This window comes from Heloderma suspectum, chromosome 3 (assembly GCF_057233095.1).
Source record: "Heloderma suspectum isolate Gila_16-S chromosome 3, 16-S_ref, whole genome shotgun sequence".
NCBI classification, from domain to species: Eukaryota; Metazoa; Chordata; class Lepidosauria; order Squamata; family Helodermatidae; genus Heloderma; species Heloderma suspectum.
This window is the reverse complement of record NC_139460.1, coordinates 117,531,997-117,552,910: the sequence shown is the minus strand read 5'-3', so window position 1 is coordinate 117,552,910 and position 20,914 is coordinate 117,531,997.

The window sequence follows — 20,914 nt, the reverse complement described above, 5'->3', positions numbered from 1 at the left end:
CAAACATAGTGCTGTGCCCGTGTGTGTGCACATGCACTGGTTCCCAACAATCCAGTGATCTAAGGGAAGGAAACCAATGGGTGAGCTTGAACACTACTTAACATTGGATCTTTCTTGCTCTGGGAGTGACTGCATGTATAAACTGAAAGGCCCTGGAGCACCACCTACCCCCACCTAAGCTTTGTCATGTAGAAATGAAAAGAGATGGCTGAGGAGGCAGTCCAGGCATGAAAGGAATGCAAGGGCTCCAAGGCCTCCCACCTCCCAGGTCACCCCCATGATCACCGAATGAGTAAGGGGGGAACCATTGTGAAGAAGAAAAAGGGGGCTTTCCCCCGCCCCCTAACACAAACGGAAGCTGCCACAGCCTCCCCTAGGCCCAATTCCATCACCTGTATAGGAAATAAGGACACTCATACACCTGAACCCCACAGGTCGATCCTGGGCCGACAGAGCCGATATGTATGACCTGTTGAGAGAACAGAATATCCCAACTAGAAGGCCCATTCATACACATTGTCCATGGCTGCCACCACTATTAAAAAAGATAGACCGCCCCAAAGAAAACTGTCAATAATGCAGCAGGGGATAATGGCATCAAACAGGGTTGCACCGAAGGCTGCTGGCCCCACAGATGTGGAGAAAAAATGGGGTGGGGGAGCATGGGTATCCTCAATAAAATCATCAGGCCAGATACCGGCCAAACTCTGTAGGGTGCCCTGGACCCTAAACTCTCTGGTGTACGTCAAGCTGCTCTCAGACTCGACCATAAGACAAATGCAGCCAGCTCACTGCCAATAGTCCAGGCTGGGAATCCTACACTCCAGGAATGGACGAAGGACCATGACGGTAAACTACCAAGGTGGCAGTGAATGTCAAAGCCAAAGGCTCCATCATCTACCCAGGTATAGAAGGCTCTTGCACTGTGTTCTATGGGGTGCACCATGGCTTGCCCACCTTAAATTCACCACTCCCCACAAGAACCTCTGGCATGGTCTCTGGAAGTGCCAGCACCCAGGGAGCCCCTCGTATTTGCACTCGGCCATACCACAACAACACCGGCACCAGCGTAACCCCAGTCCATTACATGCCGCATGAAAAACCAGATATTGTGCAGGAGGCGGTGCAACTAAAAGCAACTAAAAGCCACAAACAGAGCCAAAATTTCCAGATTGAGAGAGGACTGTTATAAGGCCTTCTCTTCACACGGAAAAGAATTAAGAATTTAGGCATTAAATAGGCCCATATAAGTGCTGCCATGTATAGCAGAAGATCTAGTGAATGGGATCTCAAAAGATAAGAAGGTCAACCCTTGGGCCTGCCACTCCACTCACAATGAATCTGTTAATTGACCCTAAGACCCAGCCCTCCTAGTGGCATCAGAATATATCTGCAGCTCCACCTCGATGAGGAACTCATGTTTCCAGAAAGGAAACATTGGCAAGCTCTGGAAAATTGAGGCCTAAACAGAAATCCTCACTCAGAGCGGGAAAAAGCCCCTAACTCAATGGTGCAGGAGCCAAAGCTCTGGTGTGGCACAGCACAGCCTCCACAGAAACGCCAGCATGGGACAACAGCCCTGCAGGCAAAATAAGGAGTCCGCCACTTCCCAAAGGGCATGCAGTGAGACATTATGAGAGTGCCTGATCACCAAGATCTTCTCTTTCAATGCCTGGACCTCATCCCTTGGGATTTTAGGGCACTGATTAATGGAGCCCAGCACAAGCACGGGGACATTAAGATGGTTGATGGTCCTGGTCATCTGATCAGGAAGGATATTCCAGTTCCTAGGTCACTGTACTGAACATTTAGATTAAATTAGAGGACTGGGCAGCAACCCCCAGGGCCTGTAGCAGAACTCACCTGAATTATGGACCATAGTCTGCAAGCCCATCCTGTCTCTCACCCCCATTCATGAAGGTGCCCCCTGCTGAGTCAAAAGGATCATAGGTCAGTCTGCGTCCCCATGGGTGCCCTTTAGGCACTATCACGTAGGAAGATACTCTTGGATTCAAAGCAGCCAAGGCCACAAACAGGTATGGAATCCTGCATGCTGCACCTCCTTAAAAATATCAATTCAGCCAAATGTACTTGCTGTAGGAAAATTTCTGAATCAGAGAAAAGGGAGCCTAAGAAGAATCCAAGAATCCTACTAAAATGCCTGTTTCAACTCAAGCAGGCTTCATTCTCCTGCAACAGGACCACACAACAATCAAGGGAGGGGTAGTCAGTTCAAACTGGGGAAGTCCCCTTTTGGGTAGGGCTGCTGCCCCATGCTGGCCTTCCTGCCCCTTTTTATCAATACTAAGGCCCTGCAACCCTTAAATCTTGGGGGCTACTGGGAGAAGAATATAATCCACTGCCTACTGAGGCTTCCTAGTATAATAAGCATGCCTGGGCATGGGAAACCCATAAACAAAGCTCCCAGCAGAGGCGGGATACCCTTGAATGAAGGGGTCAAAGGCCAATCCAATCCCTCAACAGAAAAATCTGTTGGAGAACACAAAGTAGCCTGTGTAAGAAACACTCTTGTGTCTCCTCCTGTCCTGACCACCAATCATTGGCCAGGGTTATCCTGCAACATCTCTTCCCAGAAAAGGTGGGGGAAGTACATCTACCCACTCACCCCCCCAACGTCTCGGGTAACAGGCGGTAGGTTAGCATCACGTAGGTGGTAGTCACAACAGTTGAAATTGCACTTTTATAAACCTTAACATACAGGACATCCCTCCCTAAAGTTGAGTGGGAGTGTGCCATTGGGCCAGGGCACACCTGCCCCTGCTATACCACTGCTCCATGATATGCGCCCCAGTGGAGCACAGGATGCCTCAGTCGCAGCAGGTCATGTAAGCATGTGATCTTTCTCACCTCAGTCCCAATTTACTGTGGCAATGGCATAAAATATCCTGACGTGGGTCTGCCACTGCAGACACCTGGGAGATGGCTGGTGTGTGTGTGGGGGGGAGAGTTGATCCTGCACATACATACAAACACTGAGGTTGACAGTAGGTAAGCATAAAACCAATGCATAGGATGACTTGATCCTTCAAGAGCTGCAGAATGAATCGAGCCAAGACCCATGGCAGAGCTGTACTGGAAGAAGTTTCAAACGTGTCCAAGGTTTTGATCACATCCAAGCATGCTGCCTGGGACAGCCCTAGCTGAGATTAGGCATGGCGGAGAATTCCGCCATGGATCTCAGTGAAATCCGAAATCCGTGGTGGAATGGAGCCCTCCACCCCGTGAAAGCCCTGCAAAACGGAGCCTACCTGGCTGCAGCTCCGGCTTCAGTGGCATCGGTGGCTCCGGCTGCTGCCAGGCTGCTGCGGCTGCAAATGGTGGCCATCGTAGTGGCTGCCATTTGCGTCCCTATGCCAGCCCCATGATAGACTACGTATATATTTATGTAGCCTATCATGGCTAAAGCAGGCCCTATGCCATTTGCGTTCCTGCTTTAGCCGCGATAGGCTACGTAAATGTACATAGCCTATCACGGCTAAAACGGGAATGCAAATGGCGTAGGGGATGCCATTTGCATCCCTGCTTTAGCCATGATAGGCTACATAAATATTTATGTCATGGGCTACCATAGGGACGCAAATGGCGTCCCCTACTCAGGACGCCATTTGCATCCACACCAGCCTGCAGCGGCTGGATGCCCCGCTGTAGGTTGGCCCAGCTGGTGGCTCCACGGCCTGGCCACGGAGTGGGGCCGGCCGGGCAGGATCGCCTCCCCCCCCATCGAGGATTCCGGGGGGAGGAACGGATTGCCTCCTCCCACCTGCGGAACCCGGCGGAGCCAGGTAAGTGGGGTTTCGTTCACCCCTAGCTGAGATACCTCAAACCGGGGTAGTTGGCATCACCCCTACCATTAGAAGAGCCTCATGTGGTGCATAGTGTAGGTGGCAGTATTGCAATCGAAACTCTTCCCATGACCTGAGTTCGATCCCAACGGAAGCTGGGTCCCGGGTAGCCGGCTCAGGTCGACTCAGCCCTCCATCCTTCTGAGGTCGGTAAAATTAGGACCCACCTTTCTGAGGGAAAGGTAGTCACGACTGGGGAAGGCAATGGCAAACCACCCCGCTACAGTCTGCCATGAAAATGCCAGCGAAAGTGGCATCCCTCTAGGGGTCAGTAATGACCTGGTGCTTGCACAGGAGGAACCTTTCCTTTCCTTTCCTTTCCTTTCCTTTCCTTTCCTTTCCTTTCCTTTCCTTTCCTTTCCTTTCCTACCATCAGAGCCTGCGGTGTCATAGGTACAGTGCCTTCCTCAGCCGGAAGGGCTGGTCCCGAATGCAGAAATAGGAGTGGAACTGCAAGATGTTTCGATGTCATCTATGTTGCACAAAATGCTAGTTTCGCCCCCTGGAGGCTAGTCCAATTTGCCCCAAAGAGGAGAGTCAGCTTCAGGCTGGGTCCAACTCGATTTTATTGTTTGCAAACAGTTCGACAAAGGAGCTCACGCTCAAAAGCAGAGTTGACCCTGGGCAACCCCCGCGTTACAGTTTTATCACCTCAGCTTGCATTCCTCAGCCAGCGTGTCACTTTGATTGGTTGCTAGCAGTTTGCTTGGCAACCTTATCTTAGGGTTACTGTCTGCTCATTCCAGGCATGCGCAGCTCTTACAATACTACGTGCTGCTTAAGACACATACAATGGCTTTTAGGTTACATTTTTACTACAATTCCCCCCTCAAAAGGCTTTTCTCAAATTTATACTCTCTTTGGTCCCGCGGTGGACTATGCACTTAAAGGCGCAAACTATTATCGCTGTGGCATTGACGGTTTTCTCTAAACAGCAAGTGAGGCCTAGGATGCCTTTGTTCTAGCTACTAGAATGTTGACAACAAAAACACTTTTTTTTTTTTTTGAACTTTTGGAACTCAGTTTTGTTCCGTTCATCAGGAACCCTTGAAACGAGAGCGCCCTCTTTCTGTAGAGCTACTTGAGTCCTTTCAGGGGTTCATTATTCCAACGGTGACCTTCAGGTGGGTCAGCTTCCGGTGTGACCCTCTCTGGTGCAGGTGATACCTTTATTCAGTGTGATGAATCCACTTCTTTTCTTTGGCGACTTTCATAGCAATGGGAGTGGTAAGTAGGATCTGAAACAGACCCTTCTGCTTCTTGGTAGGTGGTTCATCTTTCTAGGACTGGATTAGCACCCAATCGCTGGGATTGAGATTATGCACTGGAGCATCTAAAGGCCAGGATTGGTGCGGTGTCGCAAACCTGTGAAAACAAAACAGACTGCAAGGCAGTAACACAATCTTGAATCTTAAAACTCTTACTTCTAAATTTACATTTAAGCTGTCAGCCATAGGTAATATCCGAGGTGGGCGCTTATGGAACGTTTAAAGGGTGTCAATTTAATACTTCCCTTGGGGGTGCACCGTACTCGAGTCAAGGTGATTGGCAAGGCCTGTGGCCTTTCAACTTAATCTTTAAACAAATTCTAATGAGCATTGTCTTTAAGGTGCGGTTCATCTTCTCAACTTGACTTGTAGATTGAGGTTTCCAAGGGGGGTGTAGCTTCTAGTTAGTTTGTTATGCCTGGGCCACTACTTGCGTCACTTGTCCAACAAAATGGGGCCCCTGATTTGATTCACTCTCTTTAGGTAACAAGAGCTTAGGGATTACTTTTTAACAGGATCTTGGCTACTGTCTGTGCGGTGCAGTCAATTGCTTTTATCATTACTAGCAGGTACCGATAGCCATGAGTGTGGGGCAACTCTGAAAAGTCAATTTGAAATCTCTGAAAAGGATAGTAAGCGCATGGGCGACTTCTCATTTGAGCTGGGGGCTCAAACATCTTTGAATCATTTTTGAGGCACAAAGGGCAGTCAGCCATTGTTCTCAGGTCTTGGTCTAACCTGAAGGAGGTGCTATCTGCCTCGGGCGCACCCAAAATCGGGTGTTAAAGGGGGATGATCCCTTTATTAGCTAACCATAATTTTTGAACTTCTCAGTGAGCGGCTTCAAGCCTGCACAGGTGGCTTTCTTCAGAGGATACTGCCTCATGCACACAGGGCTCTCCCTTTTTAAAGAAGATTTTAACTGGTGTTATGCATTTGCTCAGGCAGGGGTTCTGTCTGCCCACACACATGGATCAACGTTCTCTAAAATCTCAGTCCCTTTGGCCTCTGACACAATCTTGATTGCTTGAAGGGCCATTTGATAATTTGAGCCCTGCATTGCTGGCAGCTGTACTACAATCTCATTATCACGGAAGAAGATTTTAGCTTGCAGTTTTGTTAACAAGTCCCGCTCCAAGAGGGCAACCAGGTATGCAGATGAAACTACAAAGGCATGTTCCAGTATGTTATTTCTAGTCTTCGTGAGGAGGGGCTTACACATGGGCAATTTAGTTTGTTTTTTTTCCCTTTAATTCCTTTTATAGTTACATGCTTTCCACTTTCTCTCGCCGGGGGGGGGGGGGGGCTTCACAGGGATCATAGAAAATGTGGCTCCAGTATCTTACTAGGGCTTTAGAGTCCTTGCCACCAACCCTTACTTTTACCTTGGGATTCTCCCGAGCGTTTGTTTGTAGGGTGGTGGCCCTTCAGTTAGACTCCCCCCCACTGGAGGACCCTGCCAGCATTTGGCAGCCTTCAGGGTGAGTCTCTTTTCTCTTTTCTTCAGCTCTGGACAATCTTTCTTCCAATGTCTCTTCTCTCAGCAATACGCACATTTATTGAGCCTCGGTCGGCCCTTTTCTTTTCTGCCCCCCTCCTCTGGTCGCTTCTGTGCTCTCAAGCTGCGGTTTATATCTCCGCCCATGGTGGCTGCCAGCATTGCCTTTTCCTTTTTCCAGGAATGGCACTCTTTTCATGTGCTCTCATGTGCACCATAGCTCTAAAAACTTCATGATCTGGGGTCTGATAAGGCTAAAGCAGGCGATGATATTAAGGCTTGCTTCAATTTAAGAAAAGCCTTTTTTATTTTAATTGTCCACTTCTAGTGGGTAATATTTTTGTTAAAGCTTCATACGGGGGCTTCACCCCTTTTTATGGCTACTATAGCCTCCCTCTTGTAACAGGCACACTTATCTTTTGGCTTGCCTGTTCTGCAGATCATGTTTCAAATTTTCTGTGCCATGCACCAGTTTTAACTCTTTGTCTTCTCTGCAAGTTAGGCTGTTTTCCATTGCTTCGACAGAGACTCGCTTGCTTAGATCTTCTTACTAATCTCAACGACACACATTTGGGATAAGCTTTCTTTCTTTTTTAAGCCTTTTTGTCTGCTACTTTCTTCTGCCTTCTTTTATACCTTTTTCATATCATTAAAATCTAACACCATGACTGGAAAACATTTGTTTTGTATAGTAGGGCATGGTGGAGCAGATCTAACCATTATACTGCTCCTCTGACTGCATGGTCAGGGCCCATCAAAATTAAGGGAAGGGCGTTCTCATACATGCAAAGAGTTCCAAGCCACCATTTTTGCATCGGCAACTCCACACTGCATGAGTTTTGGCAAAGTGTCAGGTTTGCCTCTGAGCAAATGGAACGTCAGAACAGTTCAGATTTTGAGAAAGAGCTGGAACACATGGGGCAGGAACTTTCTTAGGCTTCAGAAACACAGCTGGGCTTAGAAGTATCACAGGAGAGTGGGGGACTCTTCCCCTCTCACTTCTTAAGTTAAGAGAATTTGCTGCCCCCCTTTTTAAAGGGAAACTAACTTTCGTAGTTTCTCTTTGAACTTTTTGAAGGCTGTTTCCTTTGTAGTCTGTGAATCTCTAGAAATTTGTATCTGTATGCTTCATTAGGGTAAATGAAATCAAAGCCTTGGAAATCATAGAATCATAGAATAGTAGGGTTGGAAGGGGCTTACAAGGCCATCGAGTCCAACCCCTTGCCCAGTGCAGGAATCCAAATCAGAGCATCCCTGACAGATGGCTGTCCAGCCTCGTCTTGAATGCCTCCAGGGTGGGAGAGCCCACCACCTTCCCAGGTAATTGGTTCCATTGTCGTATTGCTCTAACAGTTAGGACGTTTCTCCTGATGTTCAGCTAGAATCCAGCTTCCTGTCACTTGAGCCCATTATTCCGTGTCCTGCACTCTGGGATGATTGAGAAGAGATCCTGGCCTTCCTCTCTGGGACAACCTTTTAAGTACTTGAAGAGTGCTATCAGATCTCCTCTCAGTCTTCTCTTCTCAAGGCTAAATATACCCAGTTCTTTCAGTCAAATGCAGCTTTTTATCTGAGTGTTGAAATCACAAATTAAACTGTACACTGAGCTGATCACAAACAAACGCACAATCTACAACAACGGGAGTTTAAGGCTATGACAAGCCTCACAATACTTTTTATGGCAAGTCTTTAACTGTCCAAAGTTCCAGTCCATGTGCAGAGTGCCTGTAACAAAGAAGGCTTTGGGCCATAAAGAAGGGATGTTTTTAACAAAAGCTCTGTGTCTCTTCATCAGTTCGAATGGGGAAGGTGTAACCTTACACCTCTTCTAGATTCCTCCACAGATAAGAACAGAGCAGTGCTGCTCAGCTGTCCAGCTGTGATGCTTTTCTTGGTTTTTTTTTTACAAATCTCACTCTTTTGTCAGGTCCTCACAGACACCTTCCAGCCTCTCTGCTTGCTAAGGCTAAACCAGCCACGGCGAAGGGGGGTTAGGCAAGTCCCCCTTGGCTCTGCTCTGAGTAGGCTGACAGAGATAAGCTTACACAGACCCTGATATTTTAAGAACTTGCTCTGTCTTTGTTTCTTGATTTTGCCACAGTCTTTAAGACGTCAAACAAATCTCTTCAGAAGTTGCAACGTTTTTCAACTGCTTTTGCTTCTTCTAACAAACTTGGATACGGTGGCAGACAAACTGTCTCTGGAGGGCCCCCTCCCTCCCCCAACAACCTCTCCTCCCAACCTAACAGACCAAATAAGACCGGGGGGAGCTCAGGGCACCTTGGGCAGGGTCTCCCAGTCTTCAAGCTCCTTTCGTGGGGCTTGAATCAGGGAGAACAGGGGCTTTGGGCTTCACCTTGGAGCATACCATCATGACTTTACAATATTGAACTTTATATTCAACCTTTTCTCGCCTTCAGTGGATTTTGGTTGGCACTCATCCAAATGCTGATAACCTCACTTTCTCTGAGGCAAATTTATCTCTTACTACTTGATTCAGACACCACCCGGGGTCTCTTGCCCCTGTGGTCCTTTGCCAGTAACACATTTACACATTTACACTTCTGTAACTAAGGGGGATTCTTTCCGCACCAATTCAACCAACCATCAATATAGGCGAATTGATCCCATTGCCCATTATTCACCACATTTTTATATACAGCATTTACAAGATTTACACCAAAGGATCCTATGTCTGGCCAACTAATTCCAAATGCTGGCCATTCCAATTGACAGAGTGTAACCAGCTTGCCTTTCGACTTCTTAGTACACGGAGTCTGACAAACCTCAGACGCTTGACTTTGCTAAAGTTCTTTAGCATGCATCCCAAGGGAGTGGCAGAGCTTTCTAAATGGGAGCTACCCGCCCCCATTGTGCCTACCTCTATTTGAAACCATACACGGAGCCTGACAAACCTCCGACACTTACACGGAGTCTGACAAACCTCAGACGTTTACACAGAGTCTGACAAACCTCAGACGCTCCGAAGGCAACTCAAACAGAAAGACAGAAGGGAAATCAAGTACTTACTCTGCCCAACACCCTAGTGCCGTCTCTTCAGACCCATTCAGCCTGGTTGACTCAATCAATGGAGTCCACGCCTTTAACCTCCTGGGTGTCCCGACCCCCATTCTCTGGTGCCGTGGCAGACCTCAAAGGCGGTCCGGCGCGCCCCACAGGCACCTTTGCCGGTTCTGTCGTTTGACCCCAGGGTGGTCCAAGGGACTCCTGGCTGCTCGCCAGTTTGTTGCACAAAATGCTAGTTTCGCCCCCTGGAGGCTAGTCCAATTTGCCCCAAAGAGGAGAGTCAACTTCAGGCTGGGTCCAACTCGATTTTATTGTTTGCAAACAGTTCGACAAAGGAGCTCACGCTCAAAAGCAGAGTCGACCCTGGGCAACCCCCGCGTTACAGTTTTATCACCTCAGCTTGCATTCCTCAGCCAGCGTGTCACTTTGATTGGTTGCTAGCAGTTTGCTTGGCAACCTTATCTTAGGGTTACTGTCTGCTCATTCCAGGCACGCGCAGCTCTTACAATACTACGTGCTGCTTAAGATACATACAATGGCTTTTAGGTTACATTTTTACTACATCTAGATGTGCTGTAAAAGAAGGCAACAATGTACACTGGGACTGCCGCCAAGTTCATTTAGGTCGCCAAGTTGCGGCAACGTACCTAATCCCATGGACATGGGAGGGGCAAGCCCTTTGTCTTACTCACTCAATAACCTGAGGTGAGCAAGGATTAAAGCTAATTGAGGACCAGCCTACTTCTCAGAGGAGGCGTCGTGCCTCCCTTGTGGCCTATTAACTGGCAGGCATGGTGTCTACCCTTTCCTTTCTTGCCCCCATATTGAAAATATTGTGGGCCTGAAGAAATGGTTGGGTATGATAAAGAGGTCACCCTGCCCAATACTGACTGGACCCAAGCCTGCTTAGCCTCAACAAGGCAAGTCTCATGTACCTTGTGACCATGCACGTGGCCCAAAAGCTGGGCCCACCAAATAATACCACACCCAAGGAAACATAGACATGGACAAACTTATAGGGCTGGAAGGGGCCTGCAAGGCCATTGAGTTTCACCCTCTAGTCCATGCAGGAAGCCTGAGTCCCAGGTGGTCCTGCATCCAAGTACTAACTGGGGCAGGCCCTGCTTAGCTCCCGAGATTGATCAGGGGCATCCAGCCCTTCACATGCCTCTAAAACATATCCAGAGAGAAGGGGTGGCAGAAACACCCAAGGGATCCTCCCCCCAAGACCAGAAAAGGACCCCCAACAATTAAGGCACCCTCCCAGCAAGGAACCACCAAACCTTGGGCCAGCCGGCCCTTGAAGATCAGTCCTCCATAACCTTCACCAAGGCATGATGTAGGGCCAGCGACCCCTCTGCCGCCCCCTGCTAAAGGGCCAAGAGCCAACACACAGCCCTCAGGCTGAGAGGCCTGGATATAATGTGCTCGCTGCTGATGCGCCAAAAGCTGCCGCAGCCGTCGCCTGCCCAGAGCGGGCACAGCAGCGGCAGTAGACTCCTATCGGTCCGCATCTTGGAAAGGGGGGGGAACGCCATCGCCGCCGCATGCCAGAAGAAGCCACCGCTGCGGCAAGTGTGCCAGCCAGTCTGCAGCTGGGGGCGACATCTCGCCGAAGGCTTCCTTGGAGCCAGACGCAATGCTGCCACCGCTGTTACCACCCCACGCTCCTCCTCAGGCTGCAGGGCGCGCGCCACCCGCCCCACAGCCACACATTAAAGATGCATCTGGGAGGGGCACAGGGGCTAACAGAGGCCTCTCTGTCCCCTCCCAAGAGCTGCTACCGTGGCAAGTGGCCCGGCCAGTCCGCAGCTGGACGAGATGCTTTGTCAAAGCCACTGCCCATGCTGAGTCGGCTGCCAGAGCGTGTGGCACCCGCTCTGCAGCTGTGAGTCAGAGAGGTGTTGGGGAGTGGTGCAGAGAGCTTAAGAAGGCTCGCTGCCCCCTCCCGCCTCTGGTGGCACCACCACAGGCCGCCAATTGCAGCCGAGCTCGTCATCTTTCCCCACCTGCCTGCAACGGCCCACCCCGAGGCCAAGCGAGCTGGACTCGGGGTGTGGCATTTGTGTGCAATCACTAGGATTTTGCAACAACAACCAGAGAATCTTGCGGTACCTTAAAGACTAACAGATTATGGCATGGGCTTTTGTAGACACCGTCTACTGCATCTGATGAACTGGACAGTGTACATGAAGTCTTATGCCAGACAAAATGTCGTTGCCTTTAAGTTTCCACAAGACACTGTTTTTGCTGTAACAGACTTAACACAGCTGTCTATCCAGGACTGTGTAGTGTGCAGGCATCTGAGCTTTTATCCATACCCTGAAGAATGTTCAAAGTTATAATAAGATGAAATAAGCATCTCTTAGACCAGGTGTGCATAACTTGTCTACCAAGCGGAATGCAGCCCAAATCACCCACCAGAGGCTGTTTTTGCCACTTGCCCAGGAATGCAAAAGAAAGGGCATTATCAATACCAAGCACACCCTAATATATTGTTGCGTGGGCTGTATTTGGTGGGCTGTATTTGGCTTGGGTCACAATCTGTGCAGGCTTCACTCCTTCCCTAAAAACATAGTGTGGTGGGCAACTATTTCCCAGCATGCTCCAGGGCTATAGCAGTCTCTCCTTCTATAGACAAATTGACTATGCCACCAGTTTTGTTTTTAATGACGGGTTCTCTGCAGCCTCCTGCTCCACCAGAAGTTCCCACTTCAGCAGAAACCTTTCAGGGAGGCAGAAGCTGATCAAGGAGGGTGGGAGGAGAGGGTAAACAGTTTTGAGGAGGAGGAGAGGCTGTTTGCTTTTGGCACAGGCACAGCAGTTCCACAGCAGGGTCAAGCCTGCTTTTCAGACTGAATGCTAGTTTCTCACTTATGCATGAGGAACTTGGGAGAAATATCAAAAACAAAGCTGTCCTTGCGTGCACGCTCCTCACTCTCTCTTCCCACCCTGCATATCACTTTTTTGGATCTCATGAAATACCTAGGGATGTCAGAGAATTTCGCCATGAATCTCAGGGAGGCCGAATGCCAGCGCATTTGGCCCCCCGAAATCAGTGGCGGAACAGTCTGCCACCCCCCTGGGACGGGACTTACCTTGGGCGGATCTTCCTGGCGGTGGCGGCTCCGGCGGCGGTTTGGCGGCAGCGGCCGGTCTTCCGACCAGCTGCCACCACCGCCATTTCCAGTTAAAAACAAAACAAAACATGTGATAGGCTACGTAAAGATTTACGTAGCCTATCACAGCTAGATTTTTAAAAATGTTTATGTAGCCTATCACGGCTGATTTAAAAGAAAAAAAACCCGCGCGTACGGAAATGGCGGCACCCATGGGCGCCGTCATTTGCGTTCCTTATTTTGGCATGTCTTAATAAGGGGAACGCAAATAGCTATGCTATTTGCGTTGCCCTTATTTTCGCCGTAGTCTACGTAAATCTTTACGTAGACTAGACGTGCCAAAATAAGGAACACAAATGGCGGCGCCCATGGGCCGCCGCCGTTTGCGTACGCGCTGTTTTTTATTCCCCCAAAGTCACCCGTGATATGCTACGTGATGATTAACATAGCCTATCATGGCTGACTTTGGAAATCTAGCCGTGATAGGCTATGTTAATCGTTACGTCGCCTATCACGGTTTTTTTTTTTTTCACTTTTTGTTCTGCGGCCGGGGAGACGGGGCGCCTCCCCCGCCGACCTGAATTTCAGCCGGGAGAGGCGGGGCACCTCCCCCCCTTGCCTGAACTTTGGGGGGCGAGGTGGGGTGCCTCCCCCCCATCCCGAAGCACCCCTGCAAAAAGGTAAGTGACTTTCGTACATCCCTATTCCAGAGTGATGAACAAGAAAATATAAGAATAAAACACATTGTTGTTGTTGTTGTTGTTATTATTACACTGAATACCAGTAAAAACTTTGGCTGGTCAATCAAGGAAGGCTTTTTGAAATAAATAAATAAATAAATAAATAAATAGAAATAAAGATGTTTTTAGGAGGTGCCAAAACATTGCACTGTTGGTGCCTGCCTGACCTCCAGAGGCAGGGGTTTCACAGAAAGGGGGCCATCACTAGAGATGGCCATCATGGGGGAATCCAGCCCTTTCGGGGCTTGCCAGATTTCCCTGCCACCCACAGTTTGGCTTGCATTTGCAAGCTGAGTTAGGAGCTTTTCCTGGAAGCCCAGGAACTTAGTCTAGGTTTTTTGTTTGCTTGGGTAAAATTTACCCAAAGAAAAAACTTTGTTCCCACCACCACTGCTGAGCAACTGTCCCTTTCTCTGCAGCCCAGCAGAGTGGAGCGGTTACTCCATGGTGGTGGCAGTGGCATGGTGGAAGTCGCAAGGGGAATGCTATGGCGTCTCTCTCCTGGTTCCCACACTGTGGCCACCACTGCCACTACCCAGCTGCACCTCTCAGTGCTTGGTAGAGAAAGGCATGGTTGCTCAGCAGAGGCAGGAAGAGAGTTGGAGCTGAAAGGGAAGTGTGATGGTGCTCACCTCTTGGCTCCCATCCTGCCGCTGTGCTGAATACTGGCAGAGGGAGATGCAGTTACTCAGTGGCAGGGTGGGAGCCTCCCACCCTGCCACTGCTGAGCACAACCCCTCTCGCTCTCCTTACTGGTGTCAGCAGCATTGGCAAGGAGAGCATCAGGGGTTTGGCCAGCAGCAGAAGTCCATGAGCTGGCCTGACTCACACTGGCTGAGTCAAACTAGCTTGTGGAAAAGGGAGCAAGGGGTCGGGAGGGGGGGAACTGCCTAAAGTTAGGCAGGCCTACATCCCAGGATAGATTCCTCTAACATCCCTAGCCACCATACTGAAGGCTCTTCTCAGGGTGGACTCCAATCAGGCCATAAGTCCATGCGGAACCACCAGCAGCATGCCATCTAATGATCTCAGTGACTGGGTAGGTTGATAAGGGAGAAGGAACTCTCTCAGGTATCCTTGTCCCAAATTGCTTAGGATTTTGTATACTAGTACTACTACCTTAAACCTGGCTTGGTAGCAAATAGGAAGCCAGTGCAGTTCCCTCAGCAAAGGAGTTGCATGCTGGAAAGGGGCAGCTCCTGACAAGAGCCAAGCTACTGCTTTCTGCACTAGCTCCAGCTTCCAGACCAGCTTCCAGACCAGCCTTAAGGGCAGTCCCACACAGAGTGGATTACAGTAATCCAGTCTTGAGGTTACTAGTGCCTGTACCACTATTCCTGTCCGGTAGAGGCCGTAGCTGCTGAACCAGCCGAAGTTGGTAAAAGGCACTCCAAGCTGCCATGGCCACTTAGGCCTCCAGAGACAGTGATGGTTCTAGGAGTACCCCCAGACTACAAACCTGATCTTTCAGAGGGAGTGCAACCCCTTCCAGGCAATGATGAGACTATCTCCTGGACTTGGAAACCAGTCACTCACAGGGCTTTTTGTCTTGCCAGGATCCAGCTTCAATTTATTGGCCTTCATCCACCCCATCACTGAGTCTAGGCATTCATCCAGGACTTGCACAGTCCTGATTCACGTAGACCTGATTCAGATGTCATTCCGATACAGCTGTGTCATCACTACACTGATGGCACTTGGCTCCAAATCCCCTAATGACTACCCCCAGGGGCTTCATATAGAGATGTTGAATGGCACTGGGGGCAAGATGTATGCTGCAAAACCCCATAGCTCAATTGCCAAGAGCCCAAGGGGTCTAGGTGTCTTGAATTTCCATGCTGAGGCTGTCTCTGGAGCTTTGGCTTAGGACTTGATGGCCTCCATGACAACCATGAGGCTGTCTCAGTTTGTCATTGGCCCAATACATGAAGCAGGGCATACCTTTGTTTTGGTCTTTTGCTCCAAGCTGTGAGAGGAGTAGTCTGAAAATGTCCCCCCCCCCAAGTAATCCCATTGTCATGGACAGACCATTTCCTGGTGACATTTGAGCTCACTTCCTTCCTGCAAGTGTGCAGGACCCATTCGGATGGTCCACTCCAGGAGACTAATGGAATTCAAAGAATTTCTGAATGCTCTTGGAGGTTTTCCAGTGGAGGGAGCTGTTTATCCAGCCAAGGCCCTAGTCTCTCTGTGGAACAGTGAGATGTGGAGGGCAATTGACTAGATTGTACATGAATGCACTCTCCAGTGCTGTAGAGCTATGGTTCAGCTTGTTTCATTGACTCCGAAGAGAGTGCAAATGGTGTAAGACTTCTTGAAGTGAAGATGACACAGTACTCTCTAGAGCACATAGAGAGAGTTGTCACCTAGACCCACTGTCCAAGGTTCCTCCAACACCACACTTGAGACCACCTCTGCCAGCTCAGTCAGGGAGCCCTCTGGGCAACAAGGTGGATGGTACAACAGCAGCATCCCCAATCTGTCTCTATGGCCCAACACCAGGTGCACCCCTCAAGGCCTGCTCTGGTGGAGTGGTTTCTTGGAGAGAGATGGAAGTTCTGTAAACCATGGCAGCTCCCTGTGCCCTGGCCCTCTGGCCAATGTTGGTGCTGCAATGAGTACCCAGGTGGGCAGAGCTGAGTTAGGTCAGACCCACCAGCTCACCCACCAAAGTCTCAGTAATACATGCCAAATCAGCCTTCTCATCATCCATCATGAAATTGTGGATGACTGCAATCTTATTGTGGACTGACCTAGGGATGTACGAAAGTCACTTACCTTATGACAAAATTGATTCGCGGTGGGGGGGAGGCACTCCGTCCCTCCCCCCGAAATTCTGGCCAGGGGGGGAGGCGCCCCGTCCCTCCTGCCGCAAATCCTGGCCAGCCGGGTCTGCAAATGGTGGCGGCAGCTGTAGCTGCCGCCATTTGCATCCCTGCAGGCAGCCGTGATAGGCTACGTAAATGTTTACATAGCCTATCATGGCTGAGTAAAAAAAAACACAAAAAACCGCGCGTACGCAAATGGCGGCGCCCATGGGCGCCGCCATTTGCGTTCCTTATTTTGGCACGTCTAGTCTACGTAAACATTTACATAGACTATGGCAAAAATTTCTACGCTATTTGCGTTCCCCTTATTTTTGCCGTAGTCTACGTAAATGTTTACGTAGACTAGACGTGCCAAAATAAGGAACGTAAATGGCGGTGCCCATGGGCGCCGCCATTTGCGTACGCGCTTTTTTTGTTTTTTGTTTTACTCAGCCATGATAGTCTATGTAAACATTTACGTAGCCTATCACGGTATTTTTTAAAAATCTAGCCGTGATAGGCTACGTAAATCTTTACGTAGCCTATCACTTTTTTGGTTTTTTGTTTTACTGGAAATGGCGGTGGCAGCCGGTCGGAAGACCGGCCGCCGCCGCCGAACCGCTGCCAGAGCCGCCGCCGCCAGGGAGATTCGCCAAAGTTAAGTCCCATCCCGGGGGGGGGGGGGAGCAGACCGTTTCACGACTGATCTCGGGGGGCCGAATGCGCTGGCACTCGGCCTCCCTGAGATTCGAGGCAAAATTCTCTGACATCCCTAGACTGACCTGGTGTTAAATAGCAGTACCACAGGACAGGAGGACTCAGTGGATGAGTTACCAGGTACATGAGAGCTAGGGCAAAGAGGTGGAAGGGGAACAGTGTATAAACATCTGTAACTAGGGATGTACGAAAGTCACTTACCTTTCGCAGATTATGTTGATGGTGGGGGGGGAGGCGTTCCATCCCTCCCCCCGGAATCCTCGACGGGGGGGGAGGCGATCCGTTCTTCCTCCCCGGAATCCTCGATGGCCGGCTGTACTCTGTGGCAGCTCCGCAGAGCAGCCGGCCAGGCCCAGCCCAGCCCAGAGCCATCCGCAGCCAGATTTCCGGCCGCGGAGGGCTCTGGGAAAAAACAACAACAACAACCGCGTACGCAAATGGTGGCGGCTACGGCCACCACCATTTGCGTTCCTTATTTTTGGCTGTCTGAATCTACGTAAATATTTATGTAGACTATGATGGCAAAAATAAAGGGGAATGCAAATAGCGTAACGGGCGCTATTTGCGTCCCTTTTTGATTCACCGTTTTAGCTTCCGTAAATCTTTACGTAGGCTAAAATGGCGAATCAAAAAGGGACGCAAATAGCGCCCGCTATGCTATTTGCGTTCCCCTTTATTTTCGCCGTCATAGTCTACGTAAATATTTATGTAGACTAAGACGGCCAAAAATAAGGAACGCAAATGGCCGCGGCCGTAGCCGCCGCCATTTGCGTACGCGGTTTGTTTGTTTTTTTAAACCCAGCCATGATAGGCTCTGTAAATCTTTATGTAGCCTATCACGTCGAATTTTTTTTTTTTAGAAGACAGGAAATGGCGGCGGTGGCAGCCGGTCGGAAGACCAGCTGCTGCCGCTGGAGCCACCTCCACCCGGAAGATCTGCCCCAGGTAAGTCTCGTCCCAGGTAAGATCCGCCACAGGTAAGTCTACGTAAATCTTTACGTAGACTAGACGTGCCAAACTAAGGAACGCAAATGGCGGCGCCCCATGGGCGCCGCCATTTGCATACACGCTTTTTTTTTTTCAAAGTCACCTGTGATAGGCTACGTGACGATTTACATAGCCTATCACGGCTGACTTTGGAAATCTAGCCGTGATAGGCTACATAAATCGTTACGTAGCCTATCATGGGTGTGTTTGTTTGTTTTTTACTTTACTTTTTTTTTTTTGTGGCCAGGTAGACGGGGCGCTCCTCCCCGGCCTAAATTTCGGCGGCGAGGGATGGGGCACCTCCCCCACCTCGCCTGAACTTCGGGGGGAGAACCGAAGCGCCTCCCCCCCACCGCGAAGCAAGCTGTGGGACCAGGTAAGTCCCTTTCGTCCATCCCTACCTTCTCCTACCATATCTTCTTCTGCCCCAGGACACTGGAATAGAGGTACCACCTTCATGGTTCCCCATATCAGAGTTTTTCAAGCACACCCTTACCACACCAAAACTTGACACATTCTCAACACCCACTCACAACTCAAACATGCCCTCAACTACACAGAACACCCCTTTCATCCAACCAACCTGACATAATTACCGATTATAGCTTGTGGTTACAACCAGCCATTGGTCACATATAGGACACCCAGCTTGCCAACCCCACCAAGCAACAAGAACAACCAAAGCACACATCTCTTAGCCATTCGAACTTACTTCTCCTAGTTCATGCTCACTCCATCTCTCACCTGGAGTGTTGCAAAAACTTCTCCCTCCTGGCTCTCACCCAGAGGGAATCCGACTTCTAGCCATCACTGGCTCTCACCTTTGGCAGAAGCAATATGTCCGGCATGAAGCCCCAACCCCTATCTCTCACCTAGGATGGACACTAGCTCATAAACCCCAAGGGCAGAACACAAATACAATTATCATCAGGTGATCCGTATTCTTTTCCCAGTAGTAACGTATGGCTGTGAGAGCTGGACTATTAGGAAGGCTGAGCGCCGAAGAATTGATGCTTTCGAACTATGGTGCTGGAGAAGACTCTTATGAGTCCCCTGGACTGCAAGGAGGTCAAATCAGTCCATCCTAAAGGAAATCAACCCTGAGTGCTCATTGGAAGGACAGATACTGGAGCTGAAGCTCAAATATTTTGGCCACCTAATGCGAAGAGAAACCTCTCTGGAAAAGACCCTGATGCTGGGAAAGACTGAAGGCAAAAGGAGGGGACGGCAGAGGATGAGATGGCTAGATAGCATCACTGATGCAATGAATATGGACTTGAGCACGCTCCAGGAGAGAGAGCAGGACAGAAAGGCCTGGCGTGCTATGGTCCATGGGGTCACAAAGAGTCGGACATGACTGAACAACTGAACAATGATCCGTACTCTCACTCAGGAACACCTCCCCCCCCACACATACAACAGGTATTAAACTAAACAAGCAAACTGATAGACAGGCAACAAGCAAGGGAGAGAGAAAAAAATAGGGCGCCCTTGTGGTATCCCCAAAGGGTGAGCCAAAGGGTGCACCCTTTTTGGTGTCAACCCCTTCAGGGATACCCCACCACCCCACAGTGGGACTGCATCTCTAAGATGCCTGAAGGTCTCAAATGGCTCAGAGATAGTGCTCCACCTTGGTGGTTTCTACCGTAGGTGCTCCCACTCAGCCATTGACGTCAGTCTAGCACAAGGGAGGGTTACTGGGTGGTGGGGTAACCCTCACACTATCCTCACCATTGAATTTGCCACAAAAAAATCAGCAGCAGCCCAACAGGGCTGATTTTCCCTTGTGTTCGTGGAAAACAAGCTGTGGCTTGCCACCAAGATTTGGCAGCGTGGTGGCATGGCAGTCAGGAAGAAATCAGTTCTTTTTTGTTGCCACTAGGGATGGTGGGGGGCAGGGGCCCTGTTTCCATCAGGGAATCCTCCCTGCCCGCACCCCCAAGCCTTGCTTACTGAGCCCCTGCCCACGCTTGGCAAGCAGCCCACACCCACCCTGGCAGCCTCAGCTAGCTCTGCGGTTGCCATTTTTTAAAAAATAAAATGGTGATTGCAAAAATGCACATCTTTTGCATATGTGTGAAAATGCACATTTTTTCAAATGCACATATTCATGCACATTTTTGAACATACACAAAGATGTACATTTTTGTGATTGCCATTTTATTTTTCGAAAATGGTGACCATGGAGCTCAACAAGGTGAGTGCTTGCCAAGAGTGGTAGGGGCTATAGTGTGAACTGAGGACCAGCAAGCAGGGGCAGGGCGGGCACCCAGAGAACATGGACAGGGCTGGCTTTGCACATCCCTAACTGCCACATGCCATCATTGTCATGCTGTCTTGGGTCTCTTGTGATGTGTGTGAATACCAGAACCACATGAGTTCTATTCACACATTACTCATATTGATAGAGTAAACATGGTTAAAGAGACAGCAGGGCTGCACATTTAGCCCCACCCTCAAAGTCGCACCACTCCTCTTACCCCCACCACTGCTGTGCTCTGCCTAACTGCTGTAGTGGGGAGACTTCTGTGGAGGGTTCCTGTGCAGTTGAGAAGCCAGATTATGTCAAATTCTAAATCATTCAGGAGCTTCCACAAGTAGAGGAGCCTTTCCCCCACCTCAAAAATTATGCAGAACATGCAGACTGTGGCACTGAGAGAAGTAGTGTGACTTGGGCAGGGTGTTAACTGCACAGCCCCTTTCACCATGCTTAATGTATGCATGTGAGTAATGCACCAATAGGGCTATGCTCAGGACTAGGGATGTTGGAGAAATCTTCAATGCAACCAAATGACTCTAGATTTTCTTGAATCTGGCTTGCAGCCTCCACAGCAAACTGGCTTTCCCCCTACAGGGCAGATTCTGCAAACTTGCAGACCAGTTTTCTA